At 38.1% G+C, this 21,903-nt stretch overlaps 1 long non-coding RNA gene across 1 annotated transcript in view; it reads left to right on the forward strand.

Annotated features, from left to right (window-relative positions):
• Window positions 1-21,903, forward strand: part of LOC111174678 (uncharacterized) — a 412,027-nt gene that overhangs the window by 143,629 nt on the left and 246,495 nt on the right. Inside the window, exon 4 of the long non-coding RNA XR_002644542.2 lies at window positions 16,356-16,476. This is a non-coding gene — a long non-coding RNA (uncharacterized LOC111174678). The remainder of the gene's footprint in view (window positions 1-16,355; window positions 16,477-21,903) is intronic.

The raw sequence follows: 21,903 nt of genomic DNA on the forward strand, positions 1-21,903 counted from the left end.
CTCTCTAATGAACAAAGACAATGTAATGTTATAACTTTCAAAATAATGTACTTATCCTACTTTCTTCTGCTAGGACGTTCCTTATTTCTAAGTGTAAGTTAATGTAATGTTCAATCATAGGCCTAGCTTATAAAAATGTTATTGGACTCAAATTTTATTTACTCTATGAAGTCTTTAAAATGAATTTTCAGTTTATAAGCCATATATACAATAGCATCTTATGCAAGAGAACTGTAGAATTACTTTAATATTTCAGTGCTCTCGTCAGTCTTTTTGTACCATTTTCTTCCTCTGTTGTAACCTCCTCTCACCCATATCCGATGCCAAGCCAGGCCCAGCTACATTAATAATCATGTTTGTCTTCATTCTACTAAATGATAGAACAATATAACTGGAGAATTTTAGGAAATTTCAATGTGCTTATGGTGTTTGTCAATGACACGGAGCCATTATAGTTCTCATGCTCATTACCAAGGAGCACAGTCTCAAACACATTTTTACCTTACACTGTATATACATTACTCAATCCTCCTCCGTTTCATTCCCCACCAACTACCACCCCTCACCGAACAACAGCATTCATCTCATGGCAGGTGTGATGAATAAGATCAGGAAGGACTAATGGAAAGCACCTGTAGTTTCCCAAACTTCCAAATCCCAAGTAAAGATAATTGTTTCAGGGAGGATGATTTTCAGAGGTCTCATCCATTGATTTTATGGGCCCCTGACCTATATCAACCAACAGCATTGAAAAGCCCCCATGTGAATCAAGGCATCCTGATGATTTTAAACCATTGTTAGTAAATGATACATATGTAGGAAAATTCCAGTCTTCCTTACAAGCATTCAAAGGAAAAGGGGAATTCACATTGTTATTTGAGAGCCTTGTACTCAGATATGGAAATATAATGCATTATTATTAATCTATCAAACAAATATTTATTGAACTTTTACTTTGAGCCTGTGGCTGAACTACCACGATAGAACAAGAGAAAACTCTGAAAATACTAATCTGGGAGAACCAAAGAAAGGCCTTGTAAACCAGAGCAGGTTAACTGCATGTCATTGACTTTTAAACTCCAGTGGTAACTCTCCTTAATTCATGTTCTCATTCCTTTGTTTTAAGCCTCCTCTGTCACTACAGCTTTTCCACTCAGATACTTTATTATAACCGACATTTTGTTGGTTAGATTAGCTCTTTATTTTCTTACAAAGGCAAGGAGTCCATGGGAAACAGCATTTTCCTCTGAGGTTTTCACACGTGAATGACAATTAGATCCTAAACTTTTGCCATCAAAATTCCAGTGTCATCTCCACAGTGCTCCATGTCAGAAAATAGAATTCTGAAAGGAGTTGTTGAATTTTAAAAAAACTTTTAGTTTTAATTTTTAAGCTAAAGTATTTTTCCTTAATAGATGCATTCAGGATTTTTTTTAACTTGTTCAAATTCAATTTTTTTTCCTCCCCAGGATATATCTAGAGAGGGAACTACTTTGTAATTTTTTATCCTATAAAACACCAAACACTTTCAAATTTTAGAATCAAGTTTTTCTTCAGCTCCATGGAAGTTGATATAAAGTACATCACCTCTAGAGGTAGAAATGCTGGCTTTGCAACATCTGCTTCTTATTAACTAGGAGGCAGGTTATTTAAAATTCTCTGCAAGACTGTCTCATCAGTTGTTAAACAGATGTAAGACTGTATCATGTAGAGGTTTCTTGCAGATTAAATGAGCTAATGGTAGATGTAAATCATTAATGATTCATACATGTTAATGGTTATTATTTGTGATTGTTGGCTGTATTCCTGTTATTCATGATTTCTTCAGCTGAAAACTTATAATTCTTAGAATTTCAATCACCTTCTTAAATAAACTGTCTATTACTTTCTTATTCATCTATTATTTTCTTCTTATTTTAAACTTTCCTGTGCATTACAAGTGAAATTACTGAATGTGCTCTCCAAAATAAAATCCTTTATTTACCTCAAACTTTCATTGCTTCCAAATAAGATTTTCATGTTTATTTTATATTTTAAGTTTTCCTTCTCTGTCTTTTTTTCTCCCTTCACTCCTCTTTCCTTCCAATAGTCAGCTCTCATTTCATCTCTGCTTTTATTTCAAGGTGTTCTTTCTTCATAGCTCCCTAATCATATTTATAGAGAATTTTCTCAAAGATATGAACATCCTCAAGCTCATCAAGGCATTGTCCCCTTTTCTGTAGTTCCTGTTCATAAGCATGTCGGTGTTTCTGTTTTCATTTTTGAGTTCAGAATATCAGTCTAGTGCAAAAGTAGTACATGTGTGTAGTCACCACCATCCATGTTTGAACAACTTCCTCCTTCTAAATTTCAATAAGATGGTTTGGCTGATGTACAGAGTTCTTTCTTGTAGGTCAGTATGTAAATTTTGTTCAGAGTCATTTGATGTGTTCTACTAGCCTGAAGTCTCATTTTCTCTTCTCTTCTTGTATTTTTGATTAAACTAGAGGGTAGGATCTAGTTTGAAATTGTCACTTCAGCACTACAGTTCATAAGCCCCTCCACACTCAGCATTGCAAGCTTAGTTTCAGCACTTTTCCCAGTGCATTCCCTAAGATATGTAAGCACTTCAGGTAATAAAGAAGCACTGCATATGCCTACTTCTTGCAGTGATGTATGTTGGCAGTGTCCCAATGCCAGTGAGGAAAAAGCTGTTCACAAAGTTTGGGGACAGAACTCATAGCTCTGATGGGATAAAATGATAACTTCTTTGCACTTGAGGCAAAGTGTCATAGTCCTATTTTCTTCTTGACAACTATTCTGGTTTAAGGTTACAGTTGAATGTCATATATTAGGGGTATCAGAATCTTTTCCTGTTTTATTTTTGGATGTCTGTTCTGCTCCATAAGACTGTAGTTGGATGTGATATGTGTTTTGAGGATATACTTTTAAATTCATCTCCATCAACAACACCATTTGTTTAAATTCTGAATGAAATTGTACATATGTTCTTTATTTTTCTTTAATTACATTAGTACAAACCTGCTGGTATGTGTGTGTGTGTGTGTGTGTTTAAGAGGAGACTTGGTAAGAAGCATATCAAGCCCATATAATCTGTAAGCCCACTAGTCCAAAAGCTTGCCTCTTTCAACATTCCAGAGTAGTATAACTTGATATTCCACAACTAAATATCCCTAAGATAACAATTATATTTCCTAGGGGAAATTCTCTGATCATATTACAGCAAAGATTATTAAATCTCTCCATATCCATTCTCACCTTTTTCTTTTTAGCAATATGACATTTCTTCCTCATTCCCTGATCAATATTTAGCTGAGAATGTGCCTGTCCACCAGAGACTTCAGTGCTCAGACTCCTTTGCACCTTGCTGAGGAAATGTGAATTAAGTTAGAGCTAGTGGGGCATGGGCAACAGTGATGAAGGTGTCAGGGAGGAAGACATTTTTCCCCTACCCTTCTGGTGTTTCTCGCTGATCTAAAACTAAATTGACATGAGACAGATTCACAAGATAAAAATCAAATGAAAGTTTAATAACATGTATATATGGGAGAGAACCAGGAAATCTGAGTAACTTGTCAAAAGGACTGAACCCCTCACCTTAAATACCATCTTCAGCTAAAGACAAAACAGGATGTTGGGGAAGTGGTTTGGGACTTTAAAGGGGAGGAAGGTATTTCACATGAAGATGGAAAAGCAAATGTTTGGTAAACAAATGCTGGTCCCTGCAGAGTTAGTGGGACGCAGAGAGGGATTTTAATCGACTTTGCTAGGTTCCTCCCTGTCTACACACCTGAATCCTACTATAGTTATCTATGGTGATAGCTCCCTTCCTGGAACAGGTTCTCTATTTACAGTCTTTTAGGCAGTTAAGGGGAAGGTCAAATTTTCTAGGTGTTTTGGATTTTGATTGTTGTCAACTCAAAATAAGCTGCATACCAAAGAGACATTTTGGGGTGGCAAGTTTTGCCCCCTAAAAACGTAACCTTTATGTATATATACATGTTTCCTCTGTTATTCCTTTCCCTACCCTGAGTATTGGGAACCAGTCCTAGAGGCTTTCAGCTTCAACCCTACAGACACATCTAACACCCCGGGCAAAGGCAGAAGAGAAGCAAGAAGGGCTGTGGGTCCCTGCATGATCTCATGTTGCCAAGCCCCTCTGCCACTGTAGGCTATGAACCATGGACTCTTTCAGGAGAGAGAAATAAATTTCCATCTCATTTAAAACTCAACATTTTGGGGTATTTTTATTGTAGCAGCTCTTCCTGTAAACGAATACGAAATACATCTATACAATACTGTTAATTGGAGAAATACGGCGGCAGTAAACAGTTCATCAGCTTTTACTTACTGCTTTCATAAGATCTGGCTGATGAGCACTAAAATTTCTTCACAGTAAAGCTCTAGCATTTCTGGAGTTTGTGTAAGTGGACTAGCAAAAATGAATGTGTTTCCAGTTGTGGGTTTTTTGTTTGTTTGTTTTAAAATGGAAGCCCAGGCTTCCCTGGTGGCGCAGTGATTGAGAGTCCGCCTGCCGATGCAGGGGACACGGGTTCGTGCCCCGGCCCGGGAAGATCCCACATGCTGCGGAGCGGCTGGGCCCGTGAGCCATGGCCGCTGAGCCTGCGTGTCCAGAGCCTGTGCTCCGCAACGGGAGAGGCCACAACAGTGAGAGGCCCGCGTACCACAAAAAAAAAAAAAAAAAAAAAAGGAAGCCCATTCACTTTTTTTTCTTGAGATTGGGATGGCTGATGGGAAACCATTAAATGAAATCCACACCCAGCCAGAAGATCTCACAACAGCATGATAATATGTTTCAGGAGAAGTATAAAGGGATTAGAAAAGCAAGAAAGAACTAGTAACCTTTCTTCAATGGCATTTTTCATTCTCTCACAGAGCTACCATACCCAGAAGGATATTTTAAAATTGGAATTCTCAGCCCTTTGTAATAGCATAAGCATAACTTTTTAAGACTGGCCTGACATTCTGTAATAATTTTTTTTTCCTCCATTGGAGATGCGAAGTCAATGGCAGCTTCATAGCTTTTTATTAGATGTCTTTTGAGCACGGACTACATCATTTTCCTATGGAGCTTGACAAAGGAGAAATTTTGGCATTGACAAGAGCCTCTGGTGTGTTAGAAATAGAAAGCAACATATATGCTTCAGAAATATCAAATGTCTTGCCTGCCAAACCAACCCTGTGGTGCACATACTTCTGTACTACAGACCTGTCCTCTCAAACTCAAAGAAGAGGGGAAACCAGTGGAGTCCTTTCTGGCTCAGGATGATTACCCTGAATCCTTGTTAAAAGAAAAACGCATGACCTTCCTCTCTCAAGGAAAACTGTATGCCTCACTGATTCTCATTTTAATGCACAGTTCTGTGTCCTTGCATATAAAAACATTATTTGAAGGCTTCAAGAAACAAACAAGACATGGCTATGGGGGGTGCTAATTCAGGTCCATCTAATTCCCAAATTCATGTTGCCTCCACTATATTTTTCGTTTAGATATTAATTACTACACAAAGCAATAGAAATCATTTGGCATCTGTGATTTATAAGAAATACATATTTGCCTTTCAGGTGACCAAAGATATATTTCTCATGTATATTTGGTCTTCATCCACAGTTCCTGGCTCACAGCTCCTGAAACACTTGAGATTTCCAAAGTGAGAGAGTAATAATGTAACTGAACCCAGGTTCGGCTGCTCTCAGCTCATAATTCGAGAGACAAGTGTAGGTAGAGAGGAAAGGTGTTTTAATCTTTAATCAGAAAACCCAGCAATCTGGGGAGAAGGTGTCCTCGGGTCCAGAGACCACCCCTGAGGAGTCTGCTCAGCCATGATAGTTTTTTTTTTTTTTTTTTTTGCGGTAACCGGGCTTCTCACTGCTGTGGCCCCTCCCGCTGCGGAGCACAGGCTCTGGACGCGCAGGCTCAGCGGCCATGGCTCACGGGCCCAGCTGCTCCGCGGCACGTGGGATCTTCCCGGACCGGGGCACGAACCCGCGTCCCCTGCATTGGCAGGCGGACTCTCAACCACCGCGCCACCAGGGAAGCCCTCGCCGTGACAGTTTTTAAAAGGAAAAATGGGGCAGGGGGAAGAATCTCAGTGAATCATCAAGGCAGGAGGTTGGGTTCTTCATCATGCTCCATTGAGTGCAGACTGGCCGACTCTTTCTTCAGATATTATCTTGCCTACATGATCTGCCTGCAGGATTACTTAGGGGGGCTGTTGAGGGTAGAGAGCTAGTCATTTTTTAACTGCTTAATTCTTCACCCTTCATTTTATCTAGGAAAAGAATCAACAGGTTAGACAGGGCATGGTGTACATTCAGGAGCGCATAAGTCAGGAGTTAGTTTCAATTGCTTAGTGATCTCATCCCTATAATTAGGTTCTTTTAAGGAAAGAGGGGAACAGAAATGGGCAAACAGGAAAGGGGCAAAAGAGCTGCTTTCAATAAAAGTGTCATTTGTTATGTCAGTGAGGTGGCTTTTGGGCCCCACGTAAGGATGGGAACTGGTTGCCAGGAAAACCAACCGTGTGACTAGAGGTTGGAACTTTTAGTCCCACCCCAAGACCTCCTTGAGGGAAGGGAGAGGGGCTGGAGGTTGAATTATTGGCCAAGGGCCAATGATTTGATCAATCATGGCTATGTGATGAAGCTTCCATAGAAAATCCGAAAGCAGAGGCTTTGGAGAGTTTCTGTGTTGGTGAACCTGTGGAGATACAGGGAGAGTGGCTTGCCTGGAGAGAGCATTGAAACTCATTGTCCTTTCCCCATAATTTTGCCCTAAACATTTATTCCATCTGGCTGCTCCTGAGTTAGAGATGGGGTTCTGGGAGCTTCTAAGTTGGGGAAACAGAATACTGCCTGGTGCCATCTTTCTGGGCCTCAAGTTTTATGAGGACAGAAGCTCCTTTGTTCAGGACCTCACCCATGTATCTCTCTATCTGGCCGTTGATTCATATCCTCTAATATCCTTTGAAATCAACTGATAATCTAATTAATAAACAGATTTCCTGAGATTTGTGAGCTGCAAGGAGGGGAACCCAAGGAGGGGGTCATGGCAATCTGTGATTTATAGCCAGTCAGTCAGAAGTACAGGTAACAACCTGGGCTTGCATTTGAACTTTGAAGTGGAGGGTGGTCTTTTTGGATGGAGCCCTTCCTCTGTGGAATGCAGTGCTACCTCAGGGCCAATAGTGTTAGAACTGAGTTGAATTTTGGGAAACCCAGCTGGTGTCTGAACATTGCTTGGTGTGGGGAAACTCATACCTTCACAAACATTGTAATTGGTACTAGAATCACTTTTAGCATCTTATGTACTAAGCACTAATTTCACTAAAGAGAACGAGGAACTTTGTATTAAAGGAATGTAATCAAGAACTGTACGATTATATACCTTTTGTCTGACTCTTTAAACCTTATGTAACAGTTTTGAACTGAAGTCCACAAAAATCATGGCATCTTTAAAAGCTTACAGCAGGCAATAAACCTCTTATGAAACATTACAATAAGAACTATCCAGGGCTTCCCTGGTGGCGCAGTGGTTGAGAGTCTGCCTGCCGATGCAGGGGACACGGATTCGTGCCCCAGTCCGGGAAGATCCCACATGCCCGCGGAGCGGCTGTGCCCGTGAGCCATGGCCGCTGAGCCTGCGCGTCCGGAGCCTGTGCTCCGTGACGGGAGGGGCCGCGGCAGTGAGAGGCCCGCGTACGGCACACACAAAAAAAAACAAAAAAAAAAGAACTATCCTTGGTAACTTTTTCATCCTTGGTAAGACAACTTTATACTATATATTTTGCTTCTCCCCTAAAATCCCCAGAATACTAAAAGTCAAAAAGCACAGTAAGAAAAAAAAAATTATGACAAAATAGACCATTATGACATAAAACAGCAAAAACAAATCTAAAATAACACTTTCACGAACATTTGTTTTGACTTCTCAAGAGAAAGAAGAGTTCCTTCAACATAAGAACACAATACTGACTGAACAAAAAACAGTAACAACTAACAGATGAGGACTTTATTTTCATAAAGGAATTGTAAGAGACACAACCTTGGAAGCAATCTTGCATCACTTTTTGTTTTTTCTGATTTTCCTAGCAACAGAGTGAATGCAGCTACAATTGTCAAGCCAAAACTTGTGGTTTTTTGGTCAAAGTCCAGCTCAGCAAATGGATTTTGGTTTCAACTAATAGCCTAGCATTGGAGGCACTTGAAGGTAAAGAGCCAGAAATTAAGCTAAGAGAAGAAGAAGCCTTGAAAGTCAAAGTAAAACCATGAGAAGCTACATGATTGAATCAAAAATCAAATAACAAATAAGAGTATTTTGAAGTGCAGAGGTCCTTATTCCATGCCTGATATTCTTTTTATAAGCAGACATATATTTCTTTCGTTAAATATATAACCTCAGTGACATGTGACAAACTGATACAACAACACCTGTAAATAGCAAGGATTGGCATAATTTAAGACTTAGAAACGATAAACATTTTCCCTCTCCATATTGCATTCTAGGCCGCCTTCTCTTAACTCTATTTTCCTCTTTCAATAGACTGTGTTGCCCCAGAATTCATATGCTGAAACCTAATACCCATTGTGGTGGTGTTTGGAGGTGGGGCCTTTGGGAAGCGACTCGATCCCGAGGGCAAAACCCTCGTGAATTGCACTAGTACCTTTGTAAAAGAGACTGGAGAGCTACCTCATTCTCCTCTCTCATGTGAGGACACATCTAGAAGAAGACTGCCCACGAGAGCAGGCTCTCATGGGATGTTAAACTGCTGGTGACTTGATGTTGGATTTCCCAGCCTCCAGAACTGTGAGAAGTAAATTTCTGTTACTTATAAGCTACCCAGTCTATGGTATTCTTGCTGTAGCAACCCAAATGCACTAAGATGCCACGCTTAGAAAAATTATCTGTAGCAATGCCTTAAATCTCCATATCTACATACTGCATATGTATATAAAAGCCTAGAGTTTACTAGGCTTTGGGAAGAGATATCCTCTGAGACACTTATTTCCAATTGTTAACTTACTATTAGATGTCCTACAAGAGCCTTATATTCAACATTTAGGGAAAATGATCCTTTTCTCAAACCTGGGATCCTCCTTTTGTGTTCTCTAAATTAATAATTTCTGCTCTTATACATATAGTAAGGCAATTTGGTGGTTTTTTTCCTATGGGATTCATATTCATTTATCAATCCATCATCCATTAGTTTATTAATTCACTGATAAAAAACAAGTATTGATCTGCCAGCTACAATTTTAGGTGCTGGAGCTGAAGTAGTAAAAACTTGGGTGGAAAAAGTGGTCCTGCCTTTATAGCACTTGCATTTTTGTTGAGAAAGATAAATAATTAAAACAAACAGGTAAAAACATAGTATGAGATACAATAATAAATGCTGTAAAGAAGAATAAACCAAATCAAGAAGCAAAATGTGTGCTGGGGAGAAGTGGGCCTACTCTTTGTAGGACGGTCAAGGAAGAATTCTTTAATAAGATGACGTCTGAACAGATCAATAAAGGGAATGAAGATGCCAGCCATACAGACCACTCTATGAAACAAGAGCATTATAATTAGAAAAGAACATCAAGGTCCTGAGGTAAGAGTATGCTAGACCAAGTCCAAGGAATGTTAAGGGGCCGGCAGGGTTGGAACTGGGTGAGTGAGAGCGGTGGTAGAAGTTGAAATCGTGGAGGTATGGACCGTATCAAGTAAGGTTTTGTAGATCATAGTAAGTATTGTTTCATCCATTGATATGTATTAAATCACCTAAAATAATTATTAATTTCTTTTGTTCTGTGGACTGATTCAGTTGGGGGTAGAATACTTTTGCCAGTATGGAGGTATAATTGACAGGTCACATTGAGTAAGTTTAAGATATACAATAAGTTGATTTGATATTACACTATTACAAAATAACTACCATCAAAGCACTACCTAACACTTCCAGCCATCGCATAATTACCATTTCTTTTTTGTAGGATACCTAAGATTCACTCTCTTAACAACATTCAAGTGTATAATACAGTATTGTTAGCTATAATCACAATGCTGTACGTTACATTTCAAAACTTAATCTTGTAAGTGGAAGTTTGTACTCTTTGAACAATATCTTCCCATTTCCCCCCACACTTAGTCCTGGGAACCAACACCCTCTGTTTCTCCGAGTTTAGCTTTTTTAGATTCCACATATGTGATATCATATGGTATTTGTCTTTCTCTGGCTCATTTCACTTAATGCCCTCAAGTTTCATTCAAGTTGTCGTAAATGGTGGGATTTCCTTTCCTCGTGGCTCAATAATATCCTATTGTGTATGAATATACCACATTTTCTTCATTCATTCATTCATTGACAGACACATTATTTTCATATCTTGGCTATTGTGAATAATGCTGCGGTGAATATGGGGGTACATTATCTCTGTGAGATCCTGATTTCAGTTCCTTTGGATATATACCCAGAAGTGGGATTGCTGGGTGGTTTGATATTTTTATTTTTAACTTTTTCAGGAACATCCATTCTGTATTCCATAGTGGCTGTAACAATTTTCATTCCTACCAGTGTTACACAAGTCTTCTTTTATCTCCACACTCTAACCGACACTATTTCTTGTCTTTGGGATGATAGCTATTCTAACGGGTGTGAAGTGACAGGTCATTGTAGGTTTTTTTTTTTTAACATCTTTATTGGAGTATAATTGCTTTACAATGTTGTGTTAGTTTCTGCTGTATAACAAAGTGAATCAGCTATATATATACATATATGCCCATATCCCCTCCCTCTTGAGTCTCCCTCCCACCCTCCCTATCCCACCCCTCTAGGTGGTCACAAAGTACTGAGCTGATCTCCCTGTGCTCTGTGGCTGCTTCCCACTAGCTATCTATTTTACATTTGGTAGTGTATATATGTCCATGCCACTTTCTCACTTCGTCTCTGCTTACCCTTCCCCCTTACCATGTCCTCAAGTCCATTCTCTACACCTGCGTCTTTATTCCTGTCCTGCCCCAAGTTCATCTGAACCAGTTTGTCTTTTTTTTTAGATTCCATGTATGTGTGTTAGCATATGGTATTTGTTTTTCTCTTTCTGACTTACTTCACTCTATAGGTCATTGTAGTTTTGATTTGCATTTCCCTGATGATTAGTGATGCTGAACACCTTTTTTTGTACCATATGTCTTCTTTAGAAAACTATTTGCTTCCTCTGCCCATTTTTTTTTTTTTTTGCGGTACACGGGCCTCTCACTGTTGAGGCCTCTCCCGTTGTGGAGCACAGGCACCGGACGCGCAGGCTCAGCAGCCATGGCTAACAGGCCCAGCCGCTCCGCGGCACGTGGGATCTTCCTGGACCGGGGCACGAACCCGTGTCCCCTGCATCTGCAGGTGGACTCTCAACCACTGCGCCACCAGGGAAGCCCCTCTGCCCATTTTTTAATGGAGCTATTTGTTTGTTGCTGTTGTTGTTTTTGAGTTCTTCATGTATTTTGGATATTAATTCCTTATCAGATAGAAGGTTTGGAAATATTTTCTCCCATTCCATACATTGCCTTCTCATTTTCTTGGTTGCTTCTTTTGCAGTGCAGAAGCTTTTTAGTTTTATGTAATCCTGGTTATTTATTTTTGCTTTTGCTGTTTGTGCTTTTGGTGTCTTAATGAGGAAATTTCTGCAAAGACCAATGTCAAGTTGTTAGCATATAGAAATGCAACTCTTTTCTGTATGTTAATTTTGTATCCTGCAACTTTACTGAATATATTAATTAGTTCTAGCAGGCTTTTGGGGAAGTGTTTAGGATTTTCTATCTGCAAACAAAGATAATTTTACTTCTTCCTTTCCTCTTTTGATGCCTTTTATTTCTTTATCTTGCCCGATTTCTCTGGCTAGACTATCCAGCACTATGTTGAATAGGAATGGTGAGAATGGGCATCTGTGTCTTGTTCCTGATTGTAGAGGAAAAGTTTTGAAGCTTTCACTATTAAGCATTGTGTTGGCTTTAGGTTTGTCATATATGGCACTTAATGTGTTGAGGTATGTTTCTTCTATATCCAATTTGTTAAACATTTTTATCATGAAGGGATGTTATGTTTTGTCAAATGATTTTTCTACCTCTGTTAAGATGATCATATTATTTTTATCTTTCTTCTGTTAATGTGGTATATACCATATATTGATTTGTGGATGTTGAACCAGTCTTGAATCTCAGGGTTACATCCCACTTTATTATAATAAATGATCCTTTAATGTGCTGTTGAAATCAGTTAGCTAATATTTTGTTGAGAATTTTTACATTTATTTTTGCCAGGCATATTGGTTTGTAATGTTCTTTTCCTGTAGTGTCCTTATCTGTCTTTAATATCAGGGTAATACAGGCCTCATAAAATGAATTTGGAAGTGTCGTTTACTCTTCAGTTTTTTTTTTTTTGAAGTAATTGGAAGGAATTGACATTAATTCTTCTTTAAATATTTGATAGAATTCACCAGTGAAACCACCTAGTTTTCTTTCCTCTTTTGGGAGGTTTTTTGATTACTGATTCATCCCCTTGCACATAATTTGTCTGTTCATGTTTTCTATTTCTTCATGATTTCATCTTGGTAGTTATATGTTTCTAGTAATGTATTGATTTCTTCTGGGTTATCAAGTTTGTGTATAATTATTTATAATAGTCTCTCATGATCCTTTGTATTTCTATGGAATCATTGTTACATCTTCTCTTTCGTTTTTGATTTTATTTTTTCTAAATTAGTCTAGCTAAAGTTTTGTCAATTTTACCTCTAAGAAAACCAGTTTTTTAGCTTGTTGATGTTTTCTATTGTTTTTTGGTCTCTATTTCATGTATTTATGCTCAAGTCTTTGTTATATCCTTTCTTCTGCTAACTTTGGTCTTTATTCATTTTTCTTCTAGTTCCTTTTGGTGTGGGATTGTTTATTTTTTACCTTTCTTGTTAATGTAGGTGTTTATTGCTGTAAACTTCCCTGTTAGAACTGCTTTTGCATTATCCCACAAGTTTTGATACGTTCTGCTTCCATTTTCATTTGTTTCAAGATAGTTTTTGATTACCCTTTTTATTTCTTCTTTGACTCATTGGTTCTTCAGTAGCATGTTGTTTAATCTCCATATACTTGTAAATTTTCCAACCTTCTTCTGTTACTGGCTTCTAGTTTTACATCTTTGTGGTCAGAAAAGACTCTTAGTATGTTTTCAATCTTCTTAAATTTGGTAGGATTTGGTTTATGATCTGTGATTAGTCCTGAAGAAGGTTATGTGTGTGATGGAGAAGAATGTGTATTCTGCTACTCTGGGATGAAGTGTTCTGTATATGTCTATTAGTTTTATTTGTTCTGAAGTATTGTCCAAGTCCAAGGTTCCTTGTTGATTTTCTGTCTGGATGATTTTTTCATTGCTGAAAGTTGAGTATTGAAGTCCCCTACTATTATTTTTGGCTGTTTGTCTTTTCAAGTCTATTACTATTTGCTTAGTATATGTAGTTGCTCTCATGTTCAGTGCATATATATCTATGATTGTTTTATCTTCTTGATAAATTGACCTCCTTATCTTTATATAATGACCGCTTTTGTCTCGTTACCATTGTTGGCTTAAAGTCCATTTTGTCCAATATAAGTATAGCTAACCCTTCTCTCTTTTAGTTTTTACTTTAATGGAATATCTATTAACATCCCTTCACTTTGAGTTATGTGTGTCCTTAAAGCAGAAGTGCATCTCTTGTAGCCAGTTCAAAGTTTGGGTCTTGTTTTTTGTTTGTTTGTTTGTTTTTTAAATCTATCCAGCCACTGTGCCATTTGATTGAAGAATTCAATCCACTAACATTTAGAGTAATTACTTATAAGGGCTTACTAATGCCATCTTATTGCTTTCTAGCTGTTTTGCAGTTCCATGGCTCTTTTTCCTTTTTAAATTGATGATTTTCCTTAGTGGTCTGCTTTGATTATTTTCTGTTTATCTTTGGCATATCTATGGTAGATTTTTGCTTTGTGGTTCCCATGAGGCTTACATAAAACATATATGTATATGTATTTGTGTATATATATATTCTCATTATATTTCCTGCTGATAACAATTTAACTTCAATTGCCTTCAAATCCTCTATCCTTCTGTTCCCCCTTGATGTTTTTGATATCACCATACCTCTTTTTATATTATGTAATCCATTAACAAATTGTAGAAGCTTTAGCTATTTATTATACTTTTGTCCTTTCACCTTTATACCAAAGTTAATTAGTTGTCAAACCACCATATTAGAGTATTGGGGTATTCTGAATTTGACTATATGCTTACCTTTACCAGTGTGTTGTATATTTTCCTATATTTCAATGCAATTAATTAGCATGCTTTTGATTCAGCTTGAAGAATTCCTCTCTGCATTCCTTGTAAGGCAGGTTTAGTGGTGTTGAATTCCCTCAACATTTTTTTTAATTAGGGAAATTCTTCATTTTGCCTTCAATTCTGAAAGACAGTTTCTCTGGGTAAAGTATTCTTGGTTGGTAGTTTCTTTGTTTTAGTACTTTGATTATATCGTCCCATACTCACCTGGCCTGCGAGGTCTCTGCTGAGTAATCTGCTGGTAGCCTTAAGAGGGTTGCCTTTTATGAAAGAGGTTTTGTTTTGTTTTTTTCCTATTTTGCTGTTCTTAAAATTCTTTGTCTTTTGTTTTAGACAGTTTTATTATATATTTTGATGAAAATTGTTATGGATTGAAATTATGAGTTTCCCTATTAGCTTCATGAACTTGTATGTCCAAATCTCTTCCCAGATTTAAAAAGTTCTCAGCCATTATTTCTTTAAATAGGCTTTCTACTGCTTTCTCCTCTCTTCTCCTTCTGGGACTGCAATGATGTATACATAATTTCTTTTTGTAGTATTCCATTAGTATGTAGACTTTCTTCATTGCTTTTTATTATTTTTCTTTTGCTCGCCTGATTGGATAACTTCGGTTGATCTGTCTTCAAGCTCACTAATTCTCTCTTCTGCTTGTTCAAGTCTGCTGTTGAAGCTCTCTGTTAAATTCTTCACTTCACTCATTGTATCTTCAACTCCAAAACTTCTGTTTGTTTCTTTTTTTTTTCTACCTCTTTGCTGAACTTCTCAATTTGTTCTTGTATTGTTTTTCTGATACTGTTAAATTATTTATATGTGTTCCCTTATAGCTTTCTGATCATTTGTATAGCAATTATTTTGAATTCTTTGTCAGGCAATTTCTGATTCTTCTTTTCTTTGGTGCCAATTCCTGGAGGCTTACTCTATTACTTTGGCAGAGACATATTTCCCTGATTCTTTTGGGTCCCTGTAGACTTGCATAGGCTTCTGTGCATTTGAAGAAGCATTCACCTTTTCCAGACTTTATGGACTGACTTTAGTAAAGGAAGCCTTTTACCTATGGGTGGGAGCATGATAGATGATGATGTGACCCTGGGTCTACTGGTGCAGAATGAAGTGTTCAGGGATGTATGGTAGCAATGATTTCAGGGAGGCATGATATTTCTTCAGCTCTGGCCACTGTGTTTCACAGTATCAACAGCTATGTGGTTCTTGGCCAGTACTGCAGAGGACCCACAGTAGCTGTAAGAGCTGCTGTGATTCTAAGTGGCACCTCCAGGTCCAGTAACAAGGGACAAAGGCAGGCAGTGATAGTAGCCAAAGCAAGTGGTGTTCAGACACTCAGCTGTGGATGTCAGCTGCAAGTGCCTGTGTAGCAGCAGGGGCTCGTTTCAGACATACTCATAGTGATGGAGGACCAGTGCCCACTGTGGGCTTACAGTTAGGGTGCTCTTCTGTGGCTACACCCACTCTCCTGTGTGTGCACACTGCAGTGGAGACCAACGACAGGTATCAGGTGGGTGGCATGTGGGTGCATAGCAGGAGGGGCTAGACCCAAGCACAGACATGAGGCTGCATGGTGATGTAGGGGGTCAGCCAGAGGGTGGGGCGCCAGGCTGGTATCTTGTACTCGCACAGCTGCAGAAGCCTGAACTGGCTACAAAAGTGGCTTTCAGTTTAGAGGGGTAGTGGTGTGGGAAGGAACTCAGCTGGCATCTTATACTTGCACAGCTGTAGAAAACTTGGATGGCTGCCAGTGTGGGTCCTGGGCTCTGGCAGGGGTGGTGGTGGCAAGGGAGTGTTTATGTACTTAGGTAGCTGATACCAGTAAATGCAGATAACCGTGGGGCAAAAGGGGGTGAGTTTTGCAGTGGGACCATGAGGCGGTGCTGGCCATTGACTCCCTGAGGAAAAATCTGCTGAGTTTGTCTGCAGAGAAGGTCTATACGAACTATAATACCTCCCACTGCATGTCTGCTAACAGCCTCTGCTTTTCTTCCTTGTCCCTAGCTGTCTCCACGCGTCTCAGCTTTGCTGGTCTGAGTGGAGTGAAACCGAAGCTGAACCTTCGTATAGTGCCCTGCATGTGAGGCTGGAGAGGCTGATCGCTCACCCACCTCTTCTTTTTCTGGTGAGAGAAAAATGTTTCAAGCTGGGAAATTCCTTATTGACACTGAACAATGATGGCTTGGGGGATGGGAGGCTGCAGGTAAAATGAAGTTGCCTTCTTTCTCTTCTGTGCTAAAACTTCCAAAGTGAACTCTAGAGGTTGCCTGGAGTTTTTGTTCCTGGGTAGCTGTCCAATCATTGATCTTTGTGGGGAGACAGGGAAGGTGGATTCTCCTACATCACCATTTTTTAGGAGGTGGTATTCATGCTCATCGTTTCTTATGTGTGTTTACTCAGATGTCAGGTGGGCCTGTACTCATTCAAAAGTTCATCTGAGCTGGTATGTAGATGTCACTTGGCTGGGCTGCTGTAGGCTAATGCTTAGATGCTTATCTAGGACTTTCAAACAACAGCCTTATTATGTGTGGCTTATTCATGTGTCGTGAACTAGCTGTAAGATGGAGCCTGGGTTTAAAAGGAGTGTTTCAAGAACAAGAGTTTTAAAATCGAGCATTCCAAGAAGCAGGGAGAGGAAGCTGCTGAGTTAGGTAAGGGCTATTTCTAGAACTGGCACAGCATCATTTCTGCCTTATTCTTTTGGTCAAACCAGTCATTGAGTCATCTGGAGTCAAGGAGGTAGAGATATGGATTTAGTTTCTTAGTGGAGAAGTGGCAAGATCCCGAAGATCATGTGAAATGGTAAATATTGCAGGCCCTTGTGGAAAACAGAATGTGCCAGAGTAGGGAAATTAAATTTTATTTGGAATGTATTTCAAATGTACCGGAGGGTTTTTGAGATGGGAAAAGATATAAGATGATTTGTTTTTGTTTTTGTTGTTGAAATACACTTTAGTGGTGAAATGTAGACAAAATGAGATTAATTAAGAAGCTGTCAAACTGTTCTAAGAGGAATTAGTGACTTGGACCATGGTGTTGAGTGGAGATGGCAAAACAGGGTTGGATTGTGTGTTTATCGGGGATGTGATTTGCTGATGGATTAGGCACAAATTTGGGAGATATCATGATCTATGATTTTTAAACCATGAGATGTGAGTGCATCTAGATAGTAAGCATACATAAAGAAGAAAAGAGGCTACTGAGACGTGAGTCATTCAGTGTTCAGAGCTTGGAGAAATGAAGAAAACAATGTGGTTAGCCAAGATTGTCACTCTACTATAACAATCACCTAAGCATTCTTACTGACAAAATTATAGATGATCCCTTCTCAACCCCAGCCCTCCTTATCCAATCCACTTACTTCTGCATTCACAGTGATCTTCATAAAGGTGGCTATAGTTAGTCATGTTACCTTCCCATTTAAAATCATTTGCCAGTTATTAGGTTAAAGCTCAAAGATCCTAGCCTTGACATCTAAGACCCTATGGATGTCTCAGGCTCATCTGCAAATATTCTTCTTACTACCTATACTGCCTGCACTAGATTGTACTCAGCATGTCCATCAGGCTCAGTCTATTTGGCCTGCTCATCCCTCTGCTGAGAATTTCACCCCACTTCATCCCTTTATCAGTTTAACTCCTGCTCACATATCATTTCTCCACTTAAACGCCATGTGCCCTGAAACTAGATCAGACCCCTTTGCTTTAGCTCTCATAGCTCCCTATACATTGCTTCAAAGAATCAACTATCTAATTGTATTATTCTGCATTGGTTGGATTAATAAATATCTGTTGTGATCATTAAACTTCAACAAAATAGGCCCTATTTTTCTTTGACTCAATTTTTGTCCAAAGTCTCATACATGTCTGACACTATTTATTTATAAATAAACTTTTGTATAAAATTTCTTGACCTCTAAAATGAATGTGGGAGATAAGGCTTAAATAACATAGGAATGTAAAGATGTATAATTTATAATATGACTTGGTTAATATTCCTGAACTCACAATGCAGCTCCCATCTATGGAGCTTTCTGCTATGTTAACATAGCATACCAAATAAATCTCAGAGAAATCACCCTTCATATCACTTCATTGGGTACTAGCTAATCCACTTTCTCATAAAACTGGGTTGGTTAGACAGACAGTGTTAGTAGGTCAGGGTTCTCAAGAATACTAGAATCTGGAAATAGGTATAAAAAGATATCTAATTTGATAACTTTACATATATTTATAAATTATTCAATATTTAGTATGCCAAATGTAAATCAGAATAGGAATTTAAAAAGTATATTTTGATGTTTAAAATCCATAGAAAAGATGCAGATTCATAATGTTTTTTAAAAGAGGTGTAAACTTCTATATGTCTAACATGTTTGAGGAATCAGGTCTATGAAATAGTAATTGTGAAATCACAGTTTCTCACAAGTACACATCATTATAAATTTTAGGAGTAACTGGTGAGTTGAAATTTAGTCTTTTAACTTAGTGTTATGTGTAAGAATAGTTGTAAAGCTGGAATTTGCAACCATGCATAGTTTGAAAAATAAGCAATTCTGAATTGTTCATTAAGTGGTGTCAGTACTTTATCTTGGAATGTTGGCTCTCTGAAATGACGAGTCAAGGTTTGTTACAATTTTCTAGAGAGTTTCTGGGTAGGTGTCTTTAAGTAGCTATTGCATAATGATGAATACTGACAGTAGAGTAATAAGAGTTTTTATTACAGTAGAAAGCAGCATTTGCAAAAGGAAGTAATTCTGTCATAATAATTTGTGACTGTGGGGTTGCGATTAGCACAGAGCAAGTTTTGGGACAGCAAGTGCCGTATTTCTTTGTGGGCATAAGCTTCCATGCAAAAAATACTTATAGAATATTTTATTTCTTTCAATTTAGTTTTTCTACTTTTGATACACAATATAATTAACAAGTGAGAATCTGCCCACATCACACCAGCAGAGAACAGAAAAACAAATCTTTAAATGTATTTCAACACCTGACTTTTCAGTGAATAAAGCCGTCCAAATGGTAAAATTGTACACGATTACTTTGTGTTTCAGCCAATTAATTTACATAAGTTAAATTAACAGATCTTTAAAAAGGTATCTTTCTCCTAACACACAGCTGCTGGTGGGTGCCCATCTCACAGCTAAGAAGAGCAACAGTTTGGGGTCATGAATTTGAAGTGTGATCATTTATTTTAGGAAAGTTTGTCCCTAATAACCAGCCCACAGTAATTTTTAAAAGTGTTTATTTTCACAACTGATGATTTTCCCCTCTGGGTGGCAATTGAAATTTATGGGTGTTGGTACATCATATAGGATTCAATAAAATGTATAGCACAGCTACATTGATGTATTTATTCTTGATACACATCAGGATTTAAAGTGCTTCTTCAGAAAGTGCTAACAAATGAAATGAGTGTAAGATTATATTTTATTTTGCCCATTTTTGTAAGCTAGTAATATAGGCAAATCATTCCCCAGTGACTGGTTACTTTGCACCGTAGTCAGTCATTTTTTATTCATGCTGTTTTCCAGCGAGAGGATTTTTTTCTACTGCTGTGGAGAGATTATTCAATATCTTCAAATGCAGGGAGGAGTTCCCTTGAGCCTCTCTGTTCCATGCTGCCCTTTCTGTTGAGCATCCTTCCTTTTCGTGCCCATTGGCTTGCTCAGAGTCATACTGGTTTACGCCTCAGATCTAAATAAAGTCCCTTGTACGATGAATAATCGTTCCCACCATTTTTACAGTTGCTCTTACTTTAACTTAAGAGATCACCCAGACTGTTTTTTTTTTTTTTTTTTTTTTAAGTTAGAGGCAGGCTATGACATAAACCTAAAATTCAGGGTATTTATGAGTTTCATAATTCCCATCCTTGGAGGGTTCAGAAATTTCAAAACTAGAAGAAACAGACATAGATTTTTGTCCCATGGTTGACAATTGACTGTGTTCATTTTCTCTGCCTTTCTCCTTTTGCGTAAACTTAAGGGAATAGCTTGGCTAATCTTGTGACTGACTGAGATAAATAGCACTCCCCTGCTTAGGGTCCTGTAATTCTTTCTACTCGAGGGAAAGTTATAATTTCTTAGCAATACTTCTAAGGTCATGACTTCCTGTTTAGTCTCATTTTGTACCAGTGTCGTAAATTCTCAATGACCCCCTCAGAATATTTTACTTTCCAGTCGCCCTAACGTGTGCAGTACTCTAAGCTTCAATGACAACTCTGTTTTCTGGCTAGATAGAACTCTTTCAAGGATTGTCTGATTAGTTAAATCTTGAATTGTAAACATTCTAGAAAGCATGGTACATGATTTGCTGCCTCCAGTTGCTCACCAAGTACTAATTTCTTAACTCCTTTTTATCTGGGTTTCTTCCCTACTTCTCTGAACTTATTCTATCAACACAGACTTTCCAATAGTCAAACAGTTCTCTCCTCTTTGTCCCACCTTCTTTGGTTTCACTGTAGAGGGCAACACAATGGGTCATTTCATTCGTTTTAAAAATACTGCTTCCTCTAAATCTCATAATATATAACTCGCCTTGATGCTTCTTCTCAAAATTCTCATGTATAATGTATAAATATTCCTCAGGTTTCTCTTGGAGAATATTCTCTTTGCTAGTTTTTCTGGAGTTTTACTCTGCATTTCCCAATTTGCAGTGATTCCTCAGACATTTCCACTTAAATATTCTGCTTCTTCAAGTTCAACAGGCTTTAAATATACTTCCCCCTGCACACTCAGAGGAGTTCATCTTCTTAATATTCCAATTCTCAAAGCTGCCTGGAGTTAAAAGCTTTTCTATTTTGATAGCTAATTCTGTCTTCTCTCTTAACTCTTCCATTCTAAAATCCTAATGACTCTATTTCTTCAGGGTTTCTCACATACATATTCTCTTTCCTTTCTTCTAATACCACTGCAGTTATAACATTAGTTATGTTTTGCCCACATTAAAAAAAGAAAGAAAAAAAACCCCTCCAGTTTGACCTTTCCATTTTTGTTTTTTCATTATTACTCTGATAAAAAAATTTATCCTCAGAAAGTTTAAGTGACTTTCCATTTAGAGAAATGGAAAACATCAAATTAAAACTCCCAAACCTAGCATTCCAAAGTCTAAACAACCTTGTCCCAAGCAACCTATTGTGTTACACCTCCCATTATTGCCTTTCCCAAAGTCGTTAAATCAGTCTAACATCATTCTCAATAAATCCTGTGGGTTTTTTTTGCCTCCAATTGATAATGGGTTCATCATAGTCTCTGCATATCTATTCTCTAGGTACTGACTTGGTAATTTTCCCTTATAAAACTTTCTTAGCTTATTTTCAGATTATAGCCCACACTCATTCTTGTCACCCTTTGAGACAAGAATTTATAGTTTATTCCTTTTATTTATCCGCTTGGAGACCTAGTGTACTCTATGTATGAGTACTTATTAAATACTAGTTGATTTCACTTGGCTACTAATGAAATGTATCTAATTTGATTAATATTTTTAATTGAAAAAGTATGTGTGCTTGGGAATTTGGAATTATTATTAAGGGAGATAAAATAAGAAAC

The sequence above is a fragment of the Delphinapterus leucas genome, chromosome 6, assembly GCF_059928025.1.
Source record: "Delphinapterus leucas isolate spDelLeu-1000000601 "Yukka" chromosome 6, BTC_Dleu_Yukka2, whole genome shotgun sequence".
NCBI lineage: Eukaryota > Metazoa > Chordata > Mammalia > Artiodactyla > Monodontidae > Delphinapterus > Delphinapterus leucas.